At 25.5% G+C, this 24,602-nt stretch overlaps 1 protein-coding gene across 7 annotated transcripts in view; it reads right to left on the reverse strand.

The window, feature by feature from the left end:
- Positions 1–24,602, reverse strand: part of Synd (protein kinase C and casein kinase substrate in neurons protein Synd) — a 67,937-nt gene that overhangs the window by 32,043 nt on the left and 11,292 nt on the right. The window contains exon 2 of one of the 7 annotated variants that reach the window (XM_089176196.1): positions 10,955–11,031. The exons of 5 other annotated variants lie outside the window; for them this stretch is intronic. The gene's annotated coding sequence lies outside the window, so the exon portion shown is untranslated. Of the gene's footprint in view, positions 1–10,942; positions 11,032–24,602 lie in introns of all 7 variants that reach the window. One more of the 7 variants, XM_089176197.1, reaches the window with a different exon arrangement.

Genomic DNA, 24,602 nt, shown 5'->3' on the forward strand with positions numbered 1-24,602 from the left:
CGCGAGAACGTAGAAATGATATATATATATTTGTTTGTTTGTTTTTTTTTTATTTTTTATTTTTTTTTAAATAATCTTGTTGATCTTTTATCAAGAAAGTAGAAATTTTTTTCCGTTTACCTTGGATTTATATTTTTTTCCAATTAATCCAATCCTCCATCCATCCGCCTACCTTGATACGTTTTATTCTATGAATTTATTCTACAAATATTTAAAGAACAAAATTCTATTATCTTCTTTTTCTTCTTTTCTGGAAAGAAGAATTCTTTTTTTGTTTATCATTTTATTTGATTTGACGATAGAAAATATAAATGATATCGAAATATTTATATTTATATTTTATAATTTTATAAACAAACGATATTTATATTCACATATTCTTTTTCCTTTCCTTTTTTTTTCTTTTCATTAAACGAATAAAAAATCATATATATATATATATATATATTAAATTAATGGTGTTAATTTTAATATTAACCAGTTAACTGTGATTGACGAGTATACTCGTCATGGAGAGAAGATATACGATTTTGTGTATTGACGAATATATTTGTCATGGAGAGAAGTGGCACGATTTTGTCTATTGACGAATATATTTGTCATGGAGAGAAATGGTACGATTTTGTCTAATGACGAGTATACTCGTCATGCGTATATACAGTAGTAACCGTTGGTTATTTAAATTGTAATTTTTTTGAGAAAAACAAAACATATTCTCAAATTTCAAAATTTTTTCTACCTTATTATGGATTTATTATTAAAATTAATAATAAATTTGTATCTTCCAATTAGTATATAATTTAAGTATATTAATTTTTATTTTATTTACAAACGAATGATATATATATATATATATATATATATATATATATATATATATATATTTTATATAAATTTTCAATATGAATTTTTTTTATATATTACAGGATATAAATATTTTGATTTAAACTTTTGATTAGAAATGAATACACGAATAATTTAAATAATCATTGTTTATTGTTTTAGGAAAAAAAAATATTTTATTAAGCTCGTTAAACCAATACGTTCACTCGGTGGTATCAGAGAAATTTTAACCGGTTATACGGTTTATTTTTTTACAATAACACTGTGACCGTGCGTCCGGTGATCGAAAGGTATGCTTTACAGTACAGTTTACTATACTAGTATATATATATAAGAATGTAAGTATATAAGTGTAATACTAACTGAGAAACGTAGGAAGAACATTCTCTTGTACGTTCGATAAAACTTTTCAACCAAGTTCCTACAACAAACCTGAACGAATTTTATCAAACATGTTAGAATTTCAAATGGTCAAAATATTTCAATTCTTTCATTTTGTAATCCTTTTTTGTATATTATTATTATTATTTAATACTTAAAGTTAAATATCAAAGAGTCAAACGATTCCAATGAATGAATTTCAAATGTGAAATGAATTTCAATCATTCTTTTATTATATATTTATTATATAACTAGGGATGTATGTAATAAAATAATATTGCGATTATAAATTGAGATATAAACTATCCTATCTTTCAAGTTGAATGACATTGCACACACTGTACAAAATTTGATTAAAATCGGTTCAGTAATTTAGGAGTCCATTGCGGACAAACAACGTGACACGTAATTTATATATGTTAAAGTTGATTATATTTATTATATATTATATATATTTTTTATTATTTATTCTTCTAATTTAAATTTTTTATATTTATTATATATTATAATATATATTTTTTTATTATTTTGATAATTATGTTATGCCAAAATATATTAATAATACAGAAATTGGTAATATTTGTATAACATGACTTCAAATTTAAATAAAATTATAAATTAAATTAAATTAAATATAAATTAAATTTGTTATTCTATATTCACGAGTTTAACATCATTGAAATATTTTTTTTAAATAACAATTAAGATTGATATTATTAAATAATCATTGCACCGATTAAAATGTTTCTATTTTAATTCATGTATCAATTATTAAAAGGAACACGAACAATCGTGACAAGTTTAGAACAAGTTGTTAATTGTTCCTCACAATTCATTGAATTAAGATAGTCACGAGAATTGACTTTTGTTTAACACTTCGATAAATTCCAATGAATATTTCATACCCTTTTTTTTTTTATTTAAATTAAATTTTTTAATTATAAAGAAAAAAACATTGAAATATTTCCATTAATGATATTTCAATCAAGAAAATGTATTTTATTATTATTATTATCATTATTATTATTTTGTTAAAAAAATTATCAAAGAAATTCTGACCTATGACAATTACATTGAATTATTTTTAATTATGAAAAAAAAAGAAAACAATAAAAAAATATAAATATTTCTATTTAATGATACTTCAATTAAGAAAATGTATTTTATTATTATTATTATCATTATTATTTTATTTAAAAAATGTTCAAAGAAATTCTGACCTATGATAATTACATATTACATAACACAGTAATACCATAACTGTGTGTTGTATACGATTTTGTGGTGAAAGGTACAAGATTCACATAAATCCTCGATAAGCTTTCACTATGTCAGGTATTTACAAGCCCTTGGTTGTTAGTCCAGAATATTGGGAGGATTATTAATCATTGTTTAAGATCATCAATGTATTTGTGTTAGGTATGTTTGATATTGATCTATAGGAATGCATAACCAATGAATTATAATGCTTGATTGTGTAAAACTTATTACTAGATAAATAAAATAAAAAAAAGATAAAAATCTATTAATAAAAATGATTTCTATGCAATGAACACATGAGTTAGATGATATCAAACTATGAATTAATATTATTGATTTACTTGTTGAGTTATTTGCTTATTAACATTTTCAATATTACGTAATACAATTTTTATTTTATTTATTAAAATGGTTACTAACTTTCTTGCCAGTAGGTATATTAAACAATTTAATTTTGTTATATAAGATTGGTCAATAAATTGGATCCTGCATTGATTTGGGGTCTTCGAATTTTGGGTCTTCAAATTTGGAATCTTCAAATTTCTGATTGATTTGTTTTTAATTTTTAATTTTAATTTTAATGTTTTTAATTTAATAAAAAAATTTTGAACTATCTAAGACTTCTCTTTCCTTTCCAAATTACTTTTTGGTAACTTCGTTTAGTAACTTTAGTAACTTTAATTTTGTAACTAACTATCCAAAACTCATCTTTCCTTTCCAAGTTACTTTTTGGTAACTTTGTGATTATTTATGTTTTATTTTGAATACAGGTAACACTATATCTCAAATATTTTTATAAAATTACAAATTAATATATATTACAATGAAATATTATTTATTATAAATATTAACACTTATTTTTGAAACTATTTCAAATATAAAATCAATGATTTTTAATAAACATTTAATTTCTATAGTGTAAACCAAAAATTTCTAATTGCATAATCATAATTATAATTCTAATAGTCTACATAACATTAATTATAATTACAATTACGTTAAAAATATATTTTATTAAATTATATTTATAAAATACGGCCTAGAAAAAAAGAGATGTATAATGAATGTATATATAAAATTGATTTACAGGTACGTAATAATTAAATTACGTTTAACGAAGGTTCTCCCCTACCCAGGTGTATTTAAGAATGTTTCTCACTTGGTGCAAATATATGCAGCGAATATACATGTATATAAATATGTGTGTGTGTATGGTTCGTAGGTAGAAATCGGTCAAGGTCCTTGGAGGACTCCTCTTTGAGAAAACACATACACATACGTACACATATTTACACTGACGACGTGCGGGCGTCAATGAAAGGCCCCTCCCCCTCCTCAACCTTTTAAGAATTAAATCGAACACACACGTCGAAAGGCGGTCACGCAAACACGTTTGCGTGAATAACGATTTACAACTACTATCACACACATACAAATCATACATAACCTCGATTTCTTCAACATCGTTGAGATGTCATCGAGAAACATTTTGTGAATATTTTTTTGAAGTGAAAATTTCTATAACTTTTTAGGTACTACGCGCCACTATAGTGGCTTTCTCGGAAGCGATCTTCTAGTACGTTGCGCCATTATAGTGGGCATTTACGGAAGCCATCTTGTAGTACGACGTGTCACTATAGTGGCTTTTGTGAATGCCATCTTCCAGTACGATGCACCATTATAGTGGCTTTCACGAATGCCATCTTCTAGTACGACGCGACACTAGAGTGGTTTTCACTGATAACATCTTTTAAAATATATTATACTTAATTTTATTATTAATTATTAAAGTAAATTGTTCTAGTAAAGTATGTGTGTACCACACACACACACACATTTATTTGAGAAAAATTATAATTTAATCATGAAAGTCTTCATTAAAATGTACTCGCATAGATAACAGCCATTGTTCGTCACACATCGTAGTTTTATTACGTTTACATGTAATTCTCATTGAACCCTGCCGTACAGAGAAATAGTCCCGAGTAATATTCAGCCGTGCTTAAGAGGTTAGAATCAGGGTGATTTTTGGAAACACGATGAAACGGAAATACATCATTAAAAAGAGATAAATATATATAAATCTACAGGATTTAGACTAAAAAAGAATGAGATAGAAGACAGTATACATTTGTTTCTTAATATTTGGGCCTATTCTTTATGCAATGTTTCGTAACCACCCCCACTCTTGTCTATTAAGCGTTGTACAGCACTGACCGTAAGTAAATGTTCATATAAAAAATTATTTTCTATTTAATTTATGTTAAAAGGTATGGAATATGTTTAAGCCAATGTATATACGTTAAAACAATTTGAATTATAATTAGAGTGTATTAAAATATTAAAATAATTGTTAAATAATCGAAAGAAATGTGTATTGTTGTTTAAAAACACCGAGTATATGATCGGAGTACCGTCTTTCTCAAAATTCACCTTCAGACTGGCACGTTTTCTTAAATCAAAATACTGTTATTCAATGTTGTTTATATGAATTTTTGAATGCTGCGCATGCGCAACCCGAAAAACACCCGAAGTTAGCCGGGTAAAATACTTTAGGTATTTTAGCTTGTTTTTTTCAGGTTTTTTCACTTCTACCGCATGTAATCTGAGCACATTTTTTTTTTCCTATTGGATTTCTGTCTCAATAAATAATCATTTCGATCAGGTGAGTGTGTATGTAACCCGAAAATACCCGAAATTAGCCGAAGATATCCGAAATTAATTTCAAATATTTTAGCTTATTTTTCAGGTTTTTTCACTTCTACCGCATGTAATCTGAGCACATTTTTTTTTTCCTATTGGATTTCTGTCTCAATAAATAATCATTTCGATCAAGTGAGTGTGTGTAACCCGAAAATACCCGAAATTAGCCGAAGATACCCGAAATTAATTTCAAATATTTTGGCTTATTTTTTCAGGTTTTTTTTTTATTTCTACCGCATGTAATTCGAGCATATTTTTTTTCCTATTAGATTTCTGTCTCGATAAATAATCATTTCAATCAGGTGAGTGTGTGTGTTAGTCGTTTGATTGTATTTGTCGTATAAATGTACGAGTATATGAATAGTTGCGTTGTTTAGGATTATCTGAAACCTATTAAACTCGTTAGTTAAAGATTTCACATCGAGCATTCATACGAATTGATATGTGGTAATTTAATTGATTCAATTATTTATAATATTATCTATGATAGATAATAAATATTTGTTTGTATAATAATTTTTTTTTAATTAATTATTCGATTGAATATTTGTATAAATATTTTGATTAATATTACAATGAAATTTAATTATGTATATATACGTGTGATAAAAAAAAATGTTGTTTTATTTGTTACGTATTTTTAATTGTTCCAATATCAAATAAATCGTTTGTTTAGAAAAAAAAAAAAAAAAAAAAACAAAAACAATTTAATTGAATTAAATTAAATCTATTTATCATGCGTGTAAGATCAATGTAACAAGTTAGAATTATGAGAAAGATAACGGGGGATGTATACCTTGTTTTTTTTTCTCTTCTTTACTTTTCTTTTTATTTTCAACATGGATTTAATTATCGTACGTGGTTTCAGAAGTACTTGGCTTCTTTCTCTGGTCAAGAATTGATGGTTTGAGAGGCCGTATCGGTGTCAAATCCAATTATAAATCTAACGATAATCATATTGTACACAAATGTAACAGAAAAATAGAAAGAGATGAAGAATCTAAGGGGTGAATTTTTAATACGATAAATTTCAAGTTCTTAATTAATAATTATTCATATTTTTTTTTCTGCTTAATATCAGTAAAAAAAAGGGGACACACGTAGAAAAAAGAAAAAAGAAAAAAGAAAAATCATCTTTATCGTAAGTGAATTATTATTTAGCATTGTGCAAACTTCTTATAATTTTAATTTTCGAATTACCAACTTTATACTCATAAAGTTCTATTTATATATATATATGTATTCGTATATATTCATAGACGATGCATGCTAACTCACATCAGTCTGATCAACTTAATGAGGATGTACTCCGTCTGCGTGGCGAGCGCAAATTATGCTAACGCATGGATCTGAGTATTGTAAGTGGTTATTATTATTGTTATTATTATTATTATTAATGTTACCCAAGCTAGCTGGCATATATGTAACACTTAAGTATAAACCCCGTCTCTTGATTTACGACAATTATTTCAGTCCAGTGTGAATTTCATTTTTTTTTTACTGTCTTTCTTTTTATGTAGAATACAAAAAGAAAAAAAATCGTGTAAATTTAAACCCCCATAAAACTTTATAAAGAAGAATGAAAAGTAAATTATTAAAATATGTTTTAATATAATGAATTGATTTATATTAAATGATTAATCAAAATAATACATTAAATTTATTATATTGAATAATTAGATAAAAATAATACACATTAATTTTATTATATTAAATAATTAGATAAAAATAATAAAATAAAAATAATACACATTAAATTTATTATATTAAATAATAAATAAAAATAATATATTAAATGTATTAAATTAAATAATACATTAAATATATTTGATAATGACAAATATTTGAGGAAGAAATAATTTTAAAAATGAAATAAAAAATGATGAAGTTTATTAGTTTATGTTGTTGTTGACGTAAGATTGATAAAAGAAATAAATAAATTAATAAGCTTATCAATATGAATTGAAATCATTTATATATATAAAAAATGTGTTGTGTAAATGTATAAATGAATATAAATATTATTTGATCAAACATAAAGACGTCACAAGATTAATTAATTCAATAAGAAAGATATTAAAGTTTAATAAATCAAAGAAATTGAGATAAAATACGAGAGGAATTATAATGAAACAAATATTGAACAATTTTTTTCTGCTTCTTATTCTGCATTGTGTTTATAAGCGTTACTGTAGCTTAATTTGCCACCCTTTTTTTTTCTAGTATCAAATCATTTGTTTGTTTTACGTCATCTTGTTTCTCCTTCAAGTGATAAATTCAAGTCATTATTAATCAACCTTATTTTCTTGTTGACACTTTGCTGATTCGAATTATTTAAAAATATTTCCACCTTTTCTTGGTGTTTGTACTTTTCTTTTTTCTTGAAACGATGTCATGAAATATTGCACAGAATTATTAGAATTTTATTTTAATCGATATTTACTCTGATTTTACATATATATTATTATAAATAATATATTAATATTAATATTAATATATATTTATTTTTATATTAATTATATTATTTTAATTTTTAATTTTATTTTAATTATTATAATATTTTATAATATTATAAAATTATTTTAATATTTAATTTTAATTTAATTTTATTTTTAATTTATATATATATATTTATATATAATTTGAATTTATAATTTAATTTTATAGCTAATAAAAAAGAAAATAATCCAATTGTTATCTAACAATTATAACAACAACAAAAATTGTACATAATTTACATATTGTAATGTAAACTATTAATTATTATTATTTGTTTTATTTTTAAATCATATATATGGGTTATATTTTTTTTTCTGTTAAATATAATTATTGTCCTAAACATGAGACAAATATATGAACATTTTTCAATTTGTACAATAAATTACAAATATTTGTAATTACACAATGATTTTATACGATATATAAACAATTTAACATAATAAAACCCTTAACAAATTTTTCTACAATGACAAATATTAAACCTTTATTTGAGAACCACTGTTCTAGACGAATACACGAGCGTCTCTAATTAGCACCCTTGCTTCTAAAACTTTTGTTCTTCGCGTTATACAAGAGTCAACCCAACCTCAACCCTTTCCCACACCTAACCACCACCCTCTTTCCACAAACCTTCTCTCCTACTTTAATAAGTCCATCGATTATTCTTGTTTCTACCACGTTGTCTACTATGTTGAATGTAACCAAAAAAAAAAAAGAAAGAACCAAATGTTGAATAAGAATTGGAAAATGAACGAAATGGGGAGGTTCAAAATGTTCATTTGTCACGAAGATTCTTTTTCAATGCAACCATGATATAATAACGACTAGGTAATGGTGATGGTGATGGTGGTAGTGATAAAAGAAGATGATAGGGGATGACGTGGAGGGTGGGGGGAGAAGTTAGGACAAGAAAGACTAGAAGAACATTTGCATGATGTGTGTGAAGTATGTGTGGCTATACTTCTTTACTTACACATACTCACATCACACACATTCTCTCACATATTGTACATTAACTCATACACATTCTCATACATATATTCACATACTCACATTTATTCTTTCACATACATTTTCTCTTTCACTCACTCACTCACTCACTCACTCAACACTCAAATACATTTTACCACACATTCAAACACTTATTCACTCACTCATTTACACCATTTTCACACACACTCAAACATTGCTTCACTCACTCATTTACACATAATTTCTCACACACTCACTCACTCAACACTCAAATACATTTTACCACACACTCAAACACTTATTCACTCACTCATTTACACAAACACTCAAACATTGCTTCACTCACTCATTTACACATATTTTCTCATACACTCATGTAAAATACTAATTCACTCACTCACTCACTCACTTACTTACTCATTCACTTATACACATTCTTTCTCACACATACATTGTTTTTCTCATACATTTAAAAACTTACCAGCAAACTTATTTATTTCACTTACATATGGTTACACATTATGATAAAAAAAATTCTTACATAGAACTACACGCACATACTTTCTGTTTATTCTCTACTATTACTACTACTTACTACTACTACTACTACTACTCTCCTTTCAGTATCCGCAGTAACTCACGTTGCACAATTAATTGCAATCAGCGTAGCGTTTCTCGTTAAACCAAGAAGCGAGTTTTTCTGTTCGAGGAAAATGCGAACACGTTGGATAGATAGTAAGTCCTTCTTTTCTTGGTGGATGATGATGATGATGATGATGATAGGAGAGAAGAGAGATTATCTCTAACGTTTCTTTTATACTACCACGTAATTTTTTTCTTTCAAGTAACCTGCTCTAGCACGTGTCACAAATTTTTATTATACTCATTTGAAAGAAAAAAAAAAAAGAAAAAAAAAGAAAATTTAAAATCCAATATCATCAAGATGAATTATTCTGTTTAAAAAAAAAAAACAATAATTATTTGAGGTTAAGTTTTATTAGAATGATGCTTATCTAATTAAATATTAGAAACTTGAAGCAAAAAATGATTTATTTTAATCATTCTCATGAAACATGTTTCCCCATTATACAAAACAAAAAGAAACTAATGAATGCAATCGATTAACCCTTAGAGTGCTATAGACGCATATATGCGTTTGGTAAAAATTATTAACCTTATCGTTTGAAGTATATATACGTGTTTGTTAATATTAATGTAAAATAATGTAATGTCTCTATATTAAATAAATAAAATTATATTCAACAACGAGAACTTCTCAATTATTATAATATATTATTATAACCTGGTTAATAATAAATTATTCTGTTCCTACAAAACATTTTACATAAAAATATTCAACACTCAAAAGGTTAATATTAGGTTAGCAACTAAGTCATTGCTGATTTTAAAAAGCCACCTATCGACAAAATTCGCAATTATTCACTTACTAACCCAATAGAATAATTTTATTTTATTATTTTAAATTAGATCGTACTGTAAAAATATATAATAAAGATGTTAACTAATTAGGATATATTTTATAATACATTATTAACAAGAGTTATCTTTTTGTTTTGAATTAAACTGAATACAATCGATTAATATTAGGTTAGCAACTAAGTCATTGCTGATTTTAAAAAGCCACCTATCGACAAAATTCGCAATTATTCACTTACTAACCCAATAGAATAATTTTATTTTATTATTTTAAATTAGATCGTACTGTAAAAATTTATAATTAAGATGTTATAATACATTAGGATATATTTTATAATATATTATTAACAAGGGTTATCTTTTTGTTTGAATTAATCTGAATACAATCGTTTAATATTAGGTTAGCAACTAAGTCATTGCTTATTTTAAAAAGCCACCTATCGACAAAATCCGCAATTATTTACTTACTAACCCAATATAGAATAATTTTATTTTATTATTTTAAATTAGATCGTACTGTAAAAATATATAATTAAGATGTTATAATAGATTAGGATATATTTTATAATATATAGTGAACAAGGGTTTAAATTAATCTTAAATGTAATGTCCAAGTTGTTTTAAATGTAACATGGACATCAATCTAATTTGTAAGTTCCCACGAACTATGCTTGAAATTGTGTCGAAGGACAAGGAAAGTTGTTGTCTGACTCGAAGAAAGTATACTAAAACGAATAAAGTAAAATGAGACAAGAGACGTTTGCATGATCGTGTAAGTAAGTAGGTAGAAATACAGGTATAAATAATATATATGCATGTGTGTATGTATGTTCACACGAAACGTTACCCATTTACGCACAGGTTGATATCGTTATATCTGAGCACAGGTAGAATCCAGGACCGGTTTCTAACCATCGGGGGGTCGCCCCCCTCACCCTGTGAGAAAGAGAGGAAAATTCAGAGACCTAAATAAATAAATGGAGATATCGAAATATCGATAGATCAATCGATTCTGTTATATTGACAGTAATATTATTCTCATGTTACCGCGTAATAGAAATACATGTATGAATTATTTATTATTAAGTCGTTTGGATAATAATTCATATATATACAGAGTGATCTGTAACTAGTGGTACAAGCGAAAAGGAGGTGAATCTACATGAAAAAATAAATCGAAAGTATAGAATAAAAATTTTTTGTTTGAGCCTTTGTTTTCGAGAAAATCGACTGTAAATTTTCGTAAAGTACGCGTTGCACTTGATCATATCTCGTTATAACGGAACTACGAACTTTTCATATAAGAATAACCTATATACATAACTAGGTTATTTCCGAAAAGTTCTGAGGTTTTTTCCAAAAAGTGCGTAGTATATTTCTGAAAAGTCCGTAGGGTATTTATGAAAAGTTCTTAGGTTATTTCCGAAAAGTCCGCAGTGTATTTTCGAAAAGTTCTTAGGTTATTTCCGTAATGTTCGTAGGCTATTTCCTAAAAGTTCGTAGGCTATTTCCGTAAAGTTCGTAGGCTATTTCCTAAAAGTTCTTAAGTTATTTCGGAAAAGTTCTTAGGTTATTTCGGAAAAGTTCTTAGGCTATTTCCGAAAAGTTCTTAGCTTATTTCGGAAATGTTCTTAGGTTATTTTCTAAAAGTTCGTAGGGTATTTCTGAAGAGGAACTACGAACAGAAATACCCTACGAACCTTTCTGAAATACATAACGAACTTTTTAGAATGAACCTATATATGTATATAGGTTATTCTTATATGAAAAGATTGTAGTTCCGTTTTAACGAGATATGATCAAGTGCATGCGTACTTTGCGAAAATTCGAAGTCGATTTTTTTGAAAACAAAGCCTCAAACAAAAACAATTTATGTTTTCATGTAAAATCACCCTCTTTTCGCTTGTACCACACTGGTGGATCTGTAACTGTACAGATTACCCTGTATAAATATATAGGATATTTGAGTCACGTGTTGCTGTAGTTTTGTTGTAAAATGTTGATCTAATAAAATTTGTAATTATTTACATTTAATATAATTCTAAATTAATTAATGCAGTCAAATTAATATTTATTAATAATTTCTGGGATTTAAAATTAGTCATACAAAATCATACAATTTTTAATTATATATTATAATGTATAATATATAAATAACAACATACACAAAATAATATAATTAGAATAAAATAATATATTAAATAATATAATAATACAAGACGAAGTAGAAAAAGTAAGGTTATGTCGTACATAAATCGAAATAATTGAATTGTAGTACAGCACCATCTACTGATATCTAACAGTACGTAGAGACTAAGATAAATTCTAAATGATAAATCCTTTAAAATCAATTAACAAAGTACTAAAATGGAATAAAAAGTAAAGAAAAAGAAAATACAAAAAGAAAATATGAATAAAATTCCAATATTGTTTTAAAAGTAAAATTACAAGTATCTTATACAGTTAAAAAGTGTAAGTCAAAGGTTATGTCGTACATAAATCGAAATAATTGAATTCTAATACAACGCCATCTACTGAAATTTTACAGTACCTCAAGACTTAGATAAACTCTAAATAATAAATCCTTTAAAAATCAATCAACAAAGTATTAAAATGAAATAATAAGTAAAGAAAAAAGAAAATACAAAAAGAAAATATGAATAAAATTCCAATATCGTTTTAAAAGTAAAATTTTAAGTATTTTATACAGTAGTTAAAAAGAGAGAGAGAGAGAGAGAGAGAGAGAGAGAGAGAGAGAGAGAGAGAGAGAGAGAGTGTAAGTCAAAGTTTAACCATATCCTTTGTTTTTCAATGGATAATATTAAATTCATAATTCCTCTTCATTGGAAGATATTTAAACAAAGAAATTCCTGAATGATGAAAAGAAAGAGAAAGAGAAAGAGAGAAAGAGAAAGGGATTCTCTTCTTCTTTCTCTTCAAAGTCGAATAGCAAAGGAGGAATATGAAAATAATTGGACAAAATTGGCGGGCGTGACGAGAACATCGTCTGCCGTCTTAATTGCATTCATGAACCCTTTGAGACAGCTCGTTGATGATAGAACGAGTAGCATCAGCAACAGTAACAGTTACAGCAGCAGTAACAAGAAGAATAAAAAGAAATAAAAAATAAAAAAAATGAAATAAAAGGAGAAGAAGAAGAAGAAGAAGAAGAAGAAGAAGAAGAAGAAGAAGAAGAAGAAGAAGAAGAAGAAGAAGAAGAAGAAGAACAAAGGGGACTTATAAGCGATTAGGACGCTTTCTTTTACTTCAAAAGTGGCTTGTGGTGTTGTGTGACTTTGCAAGCTGCTCTGGGTTTTACAACGTGTTTTTATATATATATTTTTTTAATTCTTTCAACGCATACAGTTTTTCTTTTTCTTATTCTACTTCTTCTTGTTCTCTTTGTACATCTCTTTCTGTTTTTGCTACCTTTTATCTTTTATCTTTTTTTTTTTTTTTTTTTTTTTTTAAAGACGAGAATAGAAAGTAACGTCACGATGACACAACGATTCGCCTTTTGATTTTGCACGAATGACGTCAAGAAAAACTAACGGGTGGTCTAGTTCTTAGCGAATTGTAGTATCACGAATCTTATTCGATCGATTTTTCTTTTCTTTTCTTTTCTTTTTTGTTTTTTGGTTCAAAGAAATAATGGAGGAATTGAAAATGGAGTATGTTTTTTTTTGTTTTTAATATGTGCGAAGATAAAAATAATTTTCATTTGAAATAACGAATTATGTTATAGGATTTTGTTCATTTATTGTGATTGAATTTTTTGAGTTTGAATTTAGAGAAATAATTTGTAATATTATATGAAAATTGATGTATTTGTTTTTGTTTTTTTTTTTTAAATACAACATTTTGAAATTTATTTACAATGCAAATTATTATTATTAAATTTGTAACAAACTTTGAAACAATTTGGAATCAACTTGAAGAACTGGATTTTGTATTCTAATTCTTGGATTAAAATATAGGGGAAAAAGAGTAAAAAGTTTCTTTGTATTTTATGCTATAAATATTTTGTATTATAATCTTTGATAACTTTGATAACTTTGATAAATAATAATTGATTTTACGAAATACTCAAGTTAATTTGAAAGTTTAAACATCGTATAGAATTATTTAACGAAATAATTATTATAAATATATTTAATATTTCATATTTAATATAATTATTTAATAATTATTTTATACGGTCAAATTAATATAATTATCGAGGATTTTAAAAATGAATGAAAAAAATAATTCGATGAGTTTAAAAATTGTATTACAAAAATGTAACAAAAAAACAATTATTATTTAATATTTTATATTTAGTATTTAATATTTAATATTTAATAATAATATATAATTATTTGATAATTATTTTATAAAATAAAATTAATATAATTATCGAACGATTTAAAAATGAACAAAATAAATAATTTGATACGTTTAAAAATTGTATTACAAAAATGTAACAAAAATAATTATTATTTAATATTTAATAATTATATATAATTATTTAATAATTATTTTATAAAATAAAATTAATATAATTATCGAACGATTTAAAAATGAACATAGTAAATAATTCGATACGTTTAAAAATTGTATTACAAAAATCTAACGAAACAATTATTATTTAATATTAATATTTAATATTTAATAATTATATTTAATATTTAATATTTAATATTATTATTTAATAATTATTTTATACGATTAAATGAATATAATTATCTAGTAATTCGAAAATGAACGAAATAAATAATTCGATGCGTTTAAAAATTGCATTACAAAAAAGAAAACTAAAATAATTGATAAAACAAATAATAAATAATAAATAACAAATAATAAATTTATTTATCTCTGTCCAAATATTATGCATACACACACATACATACACGAATGAATGCAACACACATGAAAATGTTCACACACGCATGAACAAAACATTGGTGTATCGTTGAACGGAAGTTACCCGTTAAACGAAGATTCAAGGGGGAAGAAGAAAAAGAAAAAGTCAAATATAAAGATAAAGAACTAGAAAAAGGATCTAAGATGTTGACTATCTGGTGATCACCGTAAACGGATTAAACCTTATGCGGGTTGAACGGGGCCTTTTTGAGATCCCGATGTATTTCCTACGAGTGATACTTGAAAGGAAAGAGGAGGGATAAGAAGGGAAGAGAAGGGGAAAGAGGAAGGAGAAGAAGGGGAAGAAGAATAAAGGAGAGGGGAGAAGAATCGAATCCTTTTGTGGGATACCACGGCTCATTTGTTGCATAAAACGGAACTCGAAGTCCATAAACGGCCTTCGACACGGCAACGGCATGCGATCGACCGACCCTTAAGTAAAAAGATAAGGAAGCAAAAAAATTAAAAGAAAAATGAAGAAGAGTTTCCTCAAACCCCCACCACCTTCTAACTAACCCCCACCTTTTTACTAACCCCCACCTTTTTACTAACCCCCACTATCACTCACTCATCCTTCCTATCCATTTCCAGCAGACGTTCTGACCTGCATTTTCTTGGATACCTTCGAAGTTTTTTTTTTTTTCACAATTAACGGTTTACAATTATTTTATTTATTATTATTATTTTTTTTTAAATAGTAATATTTTGTTTTTTAAATGGATTCCATTATATCAATCAATTAAGTGTTGTTTTTTTTAAAGAAATTTATGGGAAGTATTTATTTATGGAAATGAATTAGTTTTCTGTATATGTAATATTTAAATATTAAATTTAAATAATTATATTAATAATAATATTTTAAATTAATATATTTTAAATTTATTATTTTTTTTTGGAATTTAAATTATAATTATTTAATTAATATACAATTGTTATATTAAGTTTTACTTAACGTTAAGATTGCAATATTTTAATAATAATTAATTGTATTTCATTGGTTTAATTTTTGTGCGAGAAAAATGTATTAATTTTCTATTTTATTCTAGTTCTAATTACAATTACATTAAAAATAATATTATCAATGAAAAAATATTCTAAACAATATTGCCAAATTATTTAATTAAATTTTTCTTTTCTCCTCTTACTAATTCATTCTCGAAATATTTCAATCGTGGTTCATATTTCAGTTGTTTTTTTTATTTTAATAAAAAAGAGTAAAAAAAAAGAAAAAAAAGGTTTGAGATTTCGAACAATATGTGCAATAATAAAAAAGAAAAAAGAAAAAACTAGAGAATTCGGATTTGTTCGCTATAAAAAAAAAAAAAAAAAGTGTAACAAAATTCGTGTTGTTCCGGCAAATTATACGCACGATTTCCATTGGTAAAAAACGGAAGAGAGAAAATTGTTGAAATAGTCGGTCTCTCGTCTTTTATATTTGCAACCACCACCATCAACCAACCAACCAACCAACCAACCAACGTACCAACTTGAATACGCATCGTCGTAATTGCCTTGTGCGAGGATTTGAATAGAATGAAACGAACTACGATATCAGTTAGTATGTATTTATATGTATATATATATATATCTATCTCTATCTATCTCTCTCAGTCACTCACTCACTCTCGTCTATTTCGCGATTAACCTATTGTGGAATATTGTCGAAAGAGAAATAGGTCATCGATTGTAGATACCAAAATTGGTATTCTAAAATCGAGGTCGAACTTTCGATTGGTATTTCTAATGTATTTACGAATACTATTAAATAATATATATGTATATGTATATACAAACATACATTATATAACTATGCAATAGCATTATGATATGTACATTTGTGTTATGATATTTCATATATGGAATATTATAATATTTATTATTTAAAAATATTATTTTTTTTTATTACAAATACTATTCAATAATATATATATTTAATTAAGATTAAATTAAGATTAAATTAAAATGAAATAAATTTAAAAAATAATTATTAATATCAAAAATAATATAAAAATTTAAATAAAAAATAAAATAAAATAAAATTAGATTAAAATAAAATGTATAATTTTAAATTAAGTTAAATTAAAAAATTATATAATTAATTAAATTATTAATTTACTATAAAATTAATTTCTTATAAATATAATATTAAATATAAAATATAAAAATTATTTTTTCTATAAATTGAATCACGATACATACTTGATACACAATACAACAAATTTGTTTCTAATTTCGATCTATCATTTATCGATATAAAAATAAAATTAAAAAATAATAAAAAATAAAAAGACAATAAAAGAAGGCCACACACATACACACGGTGTTATTCTCGCAAAACGTTTACAATGCGTTTTCTTCAACGTTACCGTGTAAAGATTTGATATTAAAACGATAAGATATAAATGAACAAATTGAAAAGAAAGCTTTTATCAAGCAATTTGACATAATCTATCGCACAATATTCTTTATCTTTTTATCTAAAAAAGAAATTAAAAAAAAATAAAAAGGAAACAATAAAAAAATAATAAAAAGGGAATCATATTTTTTTAAATAAATATTTTTATATCCAAAGAAATGCGGGATATTTTAAACTCGAAATAATTATTATAAATATTATAATATTCCTATAATAATTATAATATAATATCTATTAATTTTAATATTTATTAATTATTATTATTATTATTACATATATTAATAATATTTATTAATTATAATATTTATAATATTTTAATTATTATATTAATAATTATATAATAATACTCGTAGATAATTCGTAAAAAAAAAAAATAAAAAAATAAAAGAAGCAAATGATCGAATTTTTTTTTTTTTTTTTTTTTTTATGTAGCTTTATTTAAATGCGCATCAACCAACGGGAATTATTAGCGACAGATACAATTTTTTAATGAATTTTTTTACGAATCAAATTTCGCATTGGTTTAATTTTATGTTATTTTTTTTTTTTTTTGAAAAAAAAAAATTAATAACAACGAGAACAAATAATTATAATACGTGTATGAGGAGAATGTATAAACCGATAACAATTCACAAATACCTAAGTATTGGTTTAGTTTGTGTGTTTTAGCGTGTGTATGTGTGTGACCTGAATACGTTTTAACTGTAACACACATACTTTCAGTTGACATTCGAAATGATGCGAAGGTCGATCGTATACTCGTACCAATTAACAAGATAAGTGAGTTGAATTGCACGGAAGCTAAGAAATTACCTGTTATGCGATAATATTTTTCAAATTTTCAATACTTAAGAGAAGTTATATTTAGTATGAAGAGACCGAAAGAAAGAAAGAAAGATAGATAGATAGATAGATAGATAGATTGATAAATAGATAGAAAAAAAAAATGTTATTGAAGATGTTGGAATGTTTTTACAACTATTAAATACTTATCGTTATTATCAATGTCGACAACATATCTTTTAAAATGATCAAAAAATTAATCTAATATTTTTTCTGTTTGAGGTTTTTTTTTCTTTTCTTTTCTTTTCTTTTCTTTTCTTTGCTTTGCTTTTTAAAAATCTTTTTTTTTTTTTTTTTTTTTTATCTAGATAATAATGGAATTGAAACAAAATTATAGAAATAAATTAATTGCATGTTAAATATACATATAGTATTTTATTTATAATTTTTGTCTTTATTTTTATACACGAATGTTACCATGTAATAAATTTTCATTATTTAAGGTATAAGCCCGGTGTGTGTGTGACGTCCAAAATTTCGACGTTCTTTTTTTCATGAATTTTTTTCTACATGAAAATAAAATGCGATTGTTTTGAAATTTAGATATATTTTTATTACTTTATTCAAGCATCTCTTAAACTTCAATTCATATGATTTGAATTTGATTTACACATCTTAATATATATAAATTCTGTGTCACGTTGTTTGTCCGCAATGGACTCCTAAACTACTGAACCGATTTGAATAAAATTTTGCACACTGTGTGCAGTTTCATCCAACTTGAAATATAGGATAGTTTATATCTCAATTTATAATCGCAATATTATTTTATTAGTCGCGAATTATTTGTTGATTAACAAAGAGTCATGATTATCTTTGTGAGTTCGATAAAATTCTAACAGATGGCGGTTTAAGGTAATTCATTGATTTAAAGACGTTTGTATCGGACTATTACAAATATATAATATATGTTTGTTTAATTATTTATTTTGTAAAATAACATTTATCGACACGTTTCAATTTTCTTTTGAAATGCATTACGATTTATCGATAATCTATGATACAACGTTTCAAACAAATGTGTTAATATGATTTGTAAACGATTGATTGAAGTTAAGTTGATGTGAATTTTAATGAGTTGTAGATATTAAGAGTGATCAATAAATTCATGCATGATCTGCTGTGATAAGTGGATATAATTTATTATTATTTTGTATTAATTTTAATATTATAAAAGAGGGATGAAAGCATTACGAATTTATTAATTTTTATTATACCAAAAATTATTCCATATAAAAAAATAATGTAATCAATCTATACCATAATTTATTATTATTTTATATTAATTTTTATACTTTTAAGGTTGAATTATTTTACTTTTTTTTTTTATTGATTTTCAATGCAAATTTTTTTGATTTATAAAAAGAAAAAAGAAAAAAAAAGAAAAAGTAATTAAAACTTTATCATATTATTATTCTCAGTAGTAATTTAATTTCTTAGATAAATTATTTACAGATCGTTAAATTGATCGTAAAAAGAAAACAACAAAAACATAAAAAAAAAAAAAAAAACAAATAGAAAATAGAAGAGTTAGTTATATATATATATAGTATCAATTAAAAAATAATTATCAGAAGAAAAAGAATAATAATAATAATAATAATAATAATAATAATAATAATAATAATAATAATAATAATAATAAGAAAGACGAAGTAAGAGAAGTAAAATATTAAAAAAAATTCAGAAACTATGCTAGTAATTTACGCGAACGGCCAAGCGGGAAAAGAAAGCAGCAAATGGTGGGGGAGGGGGATGAAGTGAGGAGAGGGGGGAAATATTATTCGTCGTTTCACTAGCAAACATAAGAAAAGAAGAAGAAGAAGAAGAAGAAGACGAGTTGTGATTGTATTATGGCTCGTATTTATTCGAGATTTCTCGACGAAAGTAAAGGAGAGTTTAGTATAGTTGTTGTTCAATCGTATATTTTCAATCGTGTATAATTCGTGTTAGGTATTTTCTACGTGTTTGCGATTGAAAGATCCGATGAAAGAAACTACTCAATCTGGATTCGTAGTCGATCGGTTGGATTCTTTTTCAAAGTGTGTCTGTATGTATGTGTATATGTATGTGTGTTATTGCTTGCCTTGAATACGAGAACATCTTGTTGAACAACAACGTGGATGCATGCACTCTTCGTTTATTACTTTATCATCAACTTTCAATAATTTGCAAATTGAGAATCTTATTTTTTTTTTTTTTTAAATATTTGACGACCCATTTTTTTATTGTAAATTTAGGGATATATTATTTTGAGGTTATGTTTGTTCTTTGGTTCTGTTAGTATTGGGATCTCTAGCACTTGAATTTACGCTATCTGGTGGCTAATTTCAAAATTAGAGTAGATAGGTCGAATTTTGCTACGCCACGTGGGATCTCTAGCACTTGAATTTACGCTATCTGGTGACTAAATACAAAATTAGAGTAGATAGGTCGAATTTTGCTACGCCACGTGGAATCTCTAGCACTTGAATTTACGCTATCTGTTGGCTAAATTCAAAATTAGAGTAGATAGGTTGAATTGCTACGCCACGCCCCTGTTAGAGATCCCATTATATTAATTGAAAAATTATACGGATTCATTTACAAGGATTTAAATTTCATTATTAACGATCAAATTATATAATAAATATATAATATTATAATACTTTTATATATAAATATTCAGTGTAACATTATTGTAGTTTTTATCATCGCGATAATTTTGTATTTTTTATTACTAATTTAAAGGTTTTATTATTTTGAGGTTATGTAGGTCTCTAGGTGCTTGTAAGTTTCCAATAGATGGCACTGTATAATAATTCAATTATTTCAATGTTTATCATCCCAGGTTTTTTTTTCAAATTAATTTAATTGTAAAAAATAGGTTAGAATTATATTAACACGTTCACGCCGGCGCGTACCACCGATGGCCCGCACTAGTCTGTCTCATCGGGCGGCTTGTACCACCGGTGGCCCACGCTTGATTGTCCCATCGGACAGCGCGTACCACTGGTGGTCCACCTTGGTCCAGGTTTGAACAAGCAAAAATCACGCGCCGCCAGATGAAACGCATCTTAGATTCGAGTGCCGCCCCACAGCGCAGACACTGAAAATCGGCGCCGGCGTCAACGTGTTAAATGAACATTTTATAACAAAGCTACTGCAACAAAGTATCTATATATAAAATATTATTTACATCATTTGATATCTATAATGACAATTGATGATATAATAACATTATACTTACTATAATTAATATATATAATAATAATAATAATAATAATAATGATAATAATAAATATCGATATCCCAATGTAGAAACAAATGACGTATTTATCGATAATGTCATTCGATGATTAAAAAAAAAAGCAGAAAATGAAACTACTATTCTGTCATACGAGTAGGGGAAATCGGTCATTTGAACGATTACAACAGTATAAATAGATTTAATATTAAACACTGACAGAAGAGAACTTTGAACAGAGACTTGTGGGGTTCTCTCTCACTCTTCTTCTCGTGCATAATACGTGTGGTTTTATTCATGTGATAGTAAACGCGGAATAGTGATGGAAAGAGGGGAATTGAAAGAGGATTGAAGAACAGAGGAGAAGTGAGGAGAGGATGTCATGAAACGTTCCTACTCGTTTCATATATTTGCATTCTGTTAGAGTGGGCTCTCTCGAAAGCGAACTCGTCGCACACGACCCCCTTTAAAATCGTACCAACTTTCGTACGAATAGGATTTCTCCCGCGTGAAATAACGAATAGAAAACAACTTTGTTTGTTACTTTGAAATTTCTCATCTAAAATCTTTTCTCTTGCTCTTTTTTTTTCTCTCTCTTTCTATCTTTCACATACACACACACACACACTCTTTTTCATTTATCTTTCTAATTTGTTATTGGTTGGTTGGTTGGTTGGTTGGTTGGTTGGTTGGTTGGTTGGTTGGTTGGTTGGTTGGTTGGTTGGTTGGTTGGTTGGTTGGTTGGTTGGTTGGTTGATTTTTTTGTTTTTTTTTTATTTTTCATCTACTTTTTCTCTCACAATTGTCTCGTAACATAGTATCGATAAAAGTAGTTACAATAATAAAAGATTGTAAATATAACGTCACGCTACTATCTCATTCTATTCTGGTATTATTGTCTTTGAATCATTTCTAGATGTGGGATGTCTAACAGCGGAACAACCATCATACAAGGCCCCCCATTACCAATGTATTTTATCTGAATTTAAAAAAAAAACAAAAAAAAATTGATAAAATGATTAGCATATCTACAGAAAGGATTTTTTTTATTATTATTATTTAAAAAGATGGTAGAGATAATTTGTCTTCTGTGAGAATGATAAAAGATTATAATCAAAGATTTAGAATATTATTAATAGAAATTGTTATTAATTTCGTTCATAGTAAAACAGTTTTTTTTTATTATTATTTACATTTGCATTTAAAATACTTAATTAATTAAAAGAAACTTTTTTTCTCCTCTTCTTCTAATATTTATTATCCAAAGTATCGTGTAACTTTTTAAATTGTTATTCAATTTTCTGCTTCAATCATATTTTCATAATAAAAATAATATTTGTAATATAATAATTTGAATAATAAGTGATCATCAATATATACGAACTGTAAATCACAATAACATCAAATGCGCAACCATATTTTTCGTTTTTTAATTTTAATTCTAAATTTTTAATACTTAAATCAGATCGTTAATAAAAAAAAACATTTCGTGTCGTATATCATTTAAAATAACAATGACTCATACATACACAATCAGATATCACGAGTAATTTATATACTTTATAAATGAAGTTTTGCCCTTAAACGACAGAGGAACAAACATACAACATTTTACAATCGATCACATAGAAGTCCCCATTTGCTTTTCTCAACCCCCCACCCTACTACCACGTCCCCCTTCTTCTGACACAAGTCCCCCTCCTCTTAAAAAAAAATTCTTTATTTTTTTTCCATTTTATCGACTAGAAAGCCACGAGAAGACTGGCCTCGATGTTTCAAACCACTGGAATCTCAAGGAATCGAATATGTGCATATTTTATGTACCTTTAAAAAAAAATAAATAAATAAATAAAAGTAAAAGAATGTGCACGTATTGTTTATGGATTTTTTTTTCTTTTTTTTTTCGTTTTTCTTGTGGTAAACCCACACGACCAGATTTACACGTTAGCCTATTTTTTTTTACACGAATTATTCATCCCCATAAGAAATTTCACTTGAATGATCAATAATTTATAATTTAAATATAAAAATAATAATTAGAAAAAAAAAATAATTGAACAATTTGGATATCAAATGGCTTTTGAATTAATTTTATACTGTATACTTATGTGTACTGTATTTATTTTTATTATACTGTATTTTATGTATTTTATTATTTTATATTATTTTGTATTTTATGTTGTTTTGTTTATTTTATAATTTTTATGCTGTAAATAAAAATTCCAAGTTAAAAAACAAAAGTAACATATTCGAACAGGTGAAAAAACTTTTACAAATTTTACAAATTCTCAAAAAAAAAAAAAAAAAAACAAAGAAAGAAGAAGTTTGTTTTCTTTAAATTTCTTTTTTGAAAAATTATGCAAACCCAATGTGAAAACTATGAAATTAAAAGATTTGATTTCTTCGTAAAAATAAAAATGAAGTTTACATTGTGTAACGTTTCACTTATACAGGACACGGTTGTTTTTAAAACTCACACAATGAAAAAGAACAAGAAGAAAAAGAAGAAAAAGTAGATGAGGAATAAAAATAACCAAGCAGAGTTTCGAATGACTCTTCGAAGGGTTTCTACATATTTACCTGCTACCCTTATGTCCTACAAAAGGCTCAGCTATGTAAAAGAGTCTTTGATATCGATTTCTTAGCTCAAGGTCTTAAAAACCTCGAAATATATTTTGTTGTCGTCAAGTCGTGAAAAAAATCTGGGACTGATAGGAAAAAAAAAAAAAAAGAGAACAATATATGTTAATTGTAAAAGAAAAAAAAAGAATATATTTCCAATTTTAAATTTAAATTTGTGAAAGATTGGAAATATGTTATTTATAGAAATGTTCAAACATTTCGTGAACGTTTATTATTACATTGTTCAAATATTTTATTTTATTTTTTTTATATATATTTTATTAATGTTACTTATTAATTTCTAAATATTTTATTAAATATTTTATTTAATATTTTATTAATATTTTATTAATATTAAATATCATTTAATTGATATTTATTTTCCTTACAATTTCGTTACATTTGTTACGATTTAATACAAATAATTTATTGCTTAAATAATAATTATTATTATAAAATAATATTTTTAATATTATATAATATAAAATATGTAATATA

This window comes from Polistes dominula, unplaced genomic scaffold, assembly GCF_049000335.1.
Source record: "Polistes dominula isolate Pdom_NZ unplaced genomic scaffold, Pdom_raw_medaka contig_21, whole genome shotgun sequence".
In the NCBI taxonomy this organism is placed as follows: Eukaryota; Metazoa; Arthropoda; class Insecta; order Hymenoptera; family Vespidae; genus Polistes; species Polistes dominula.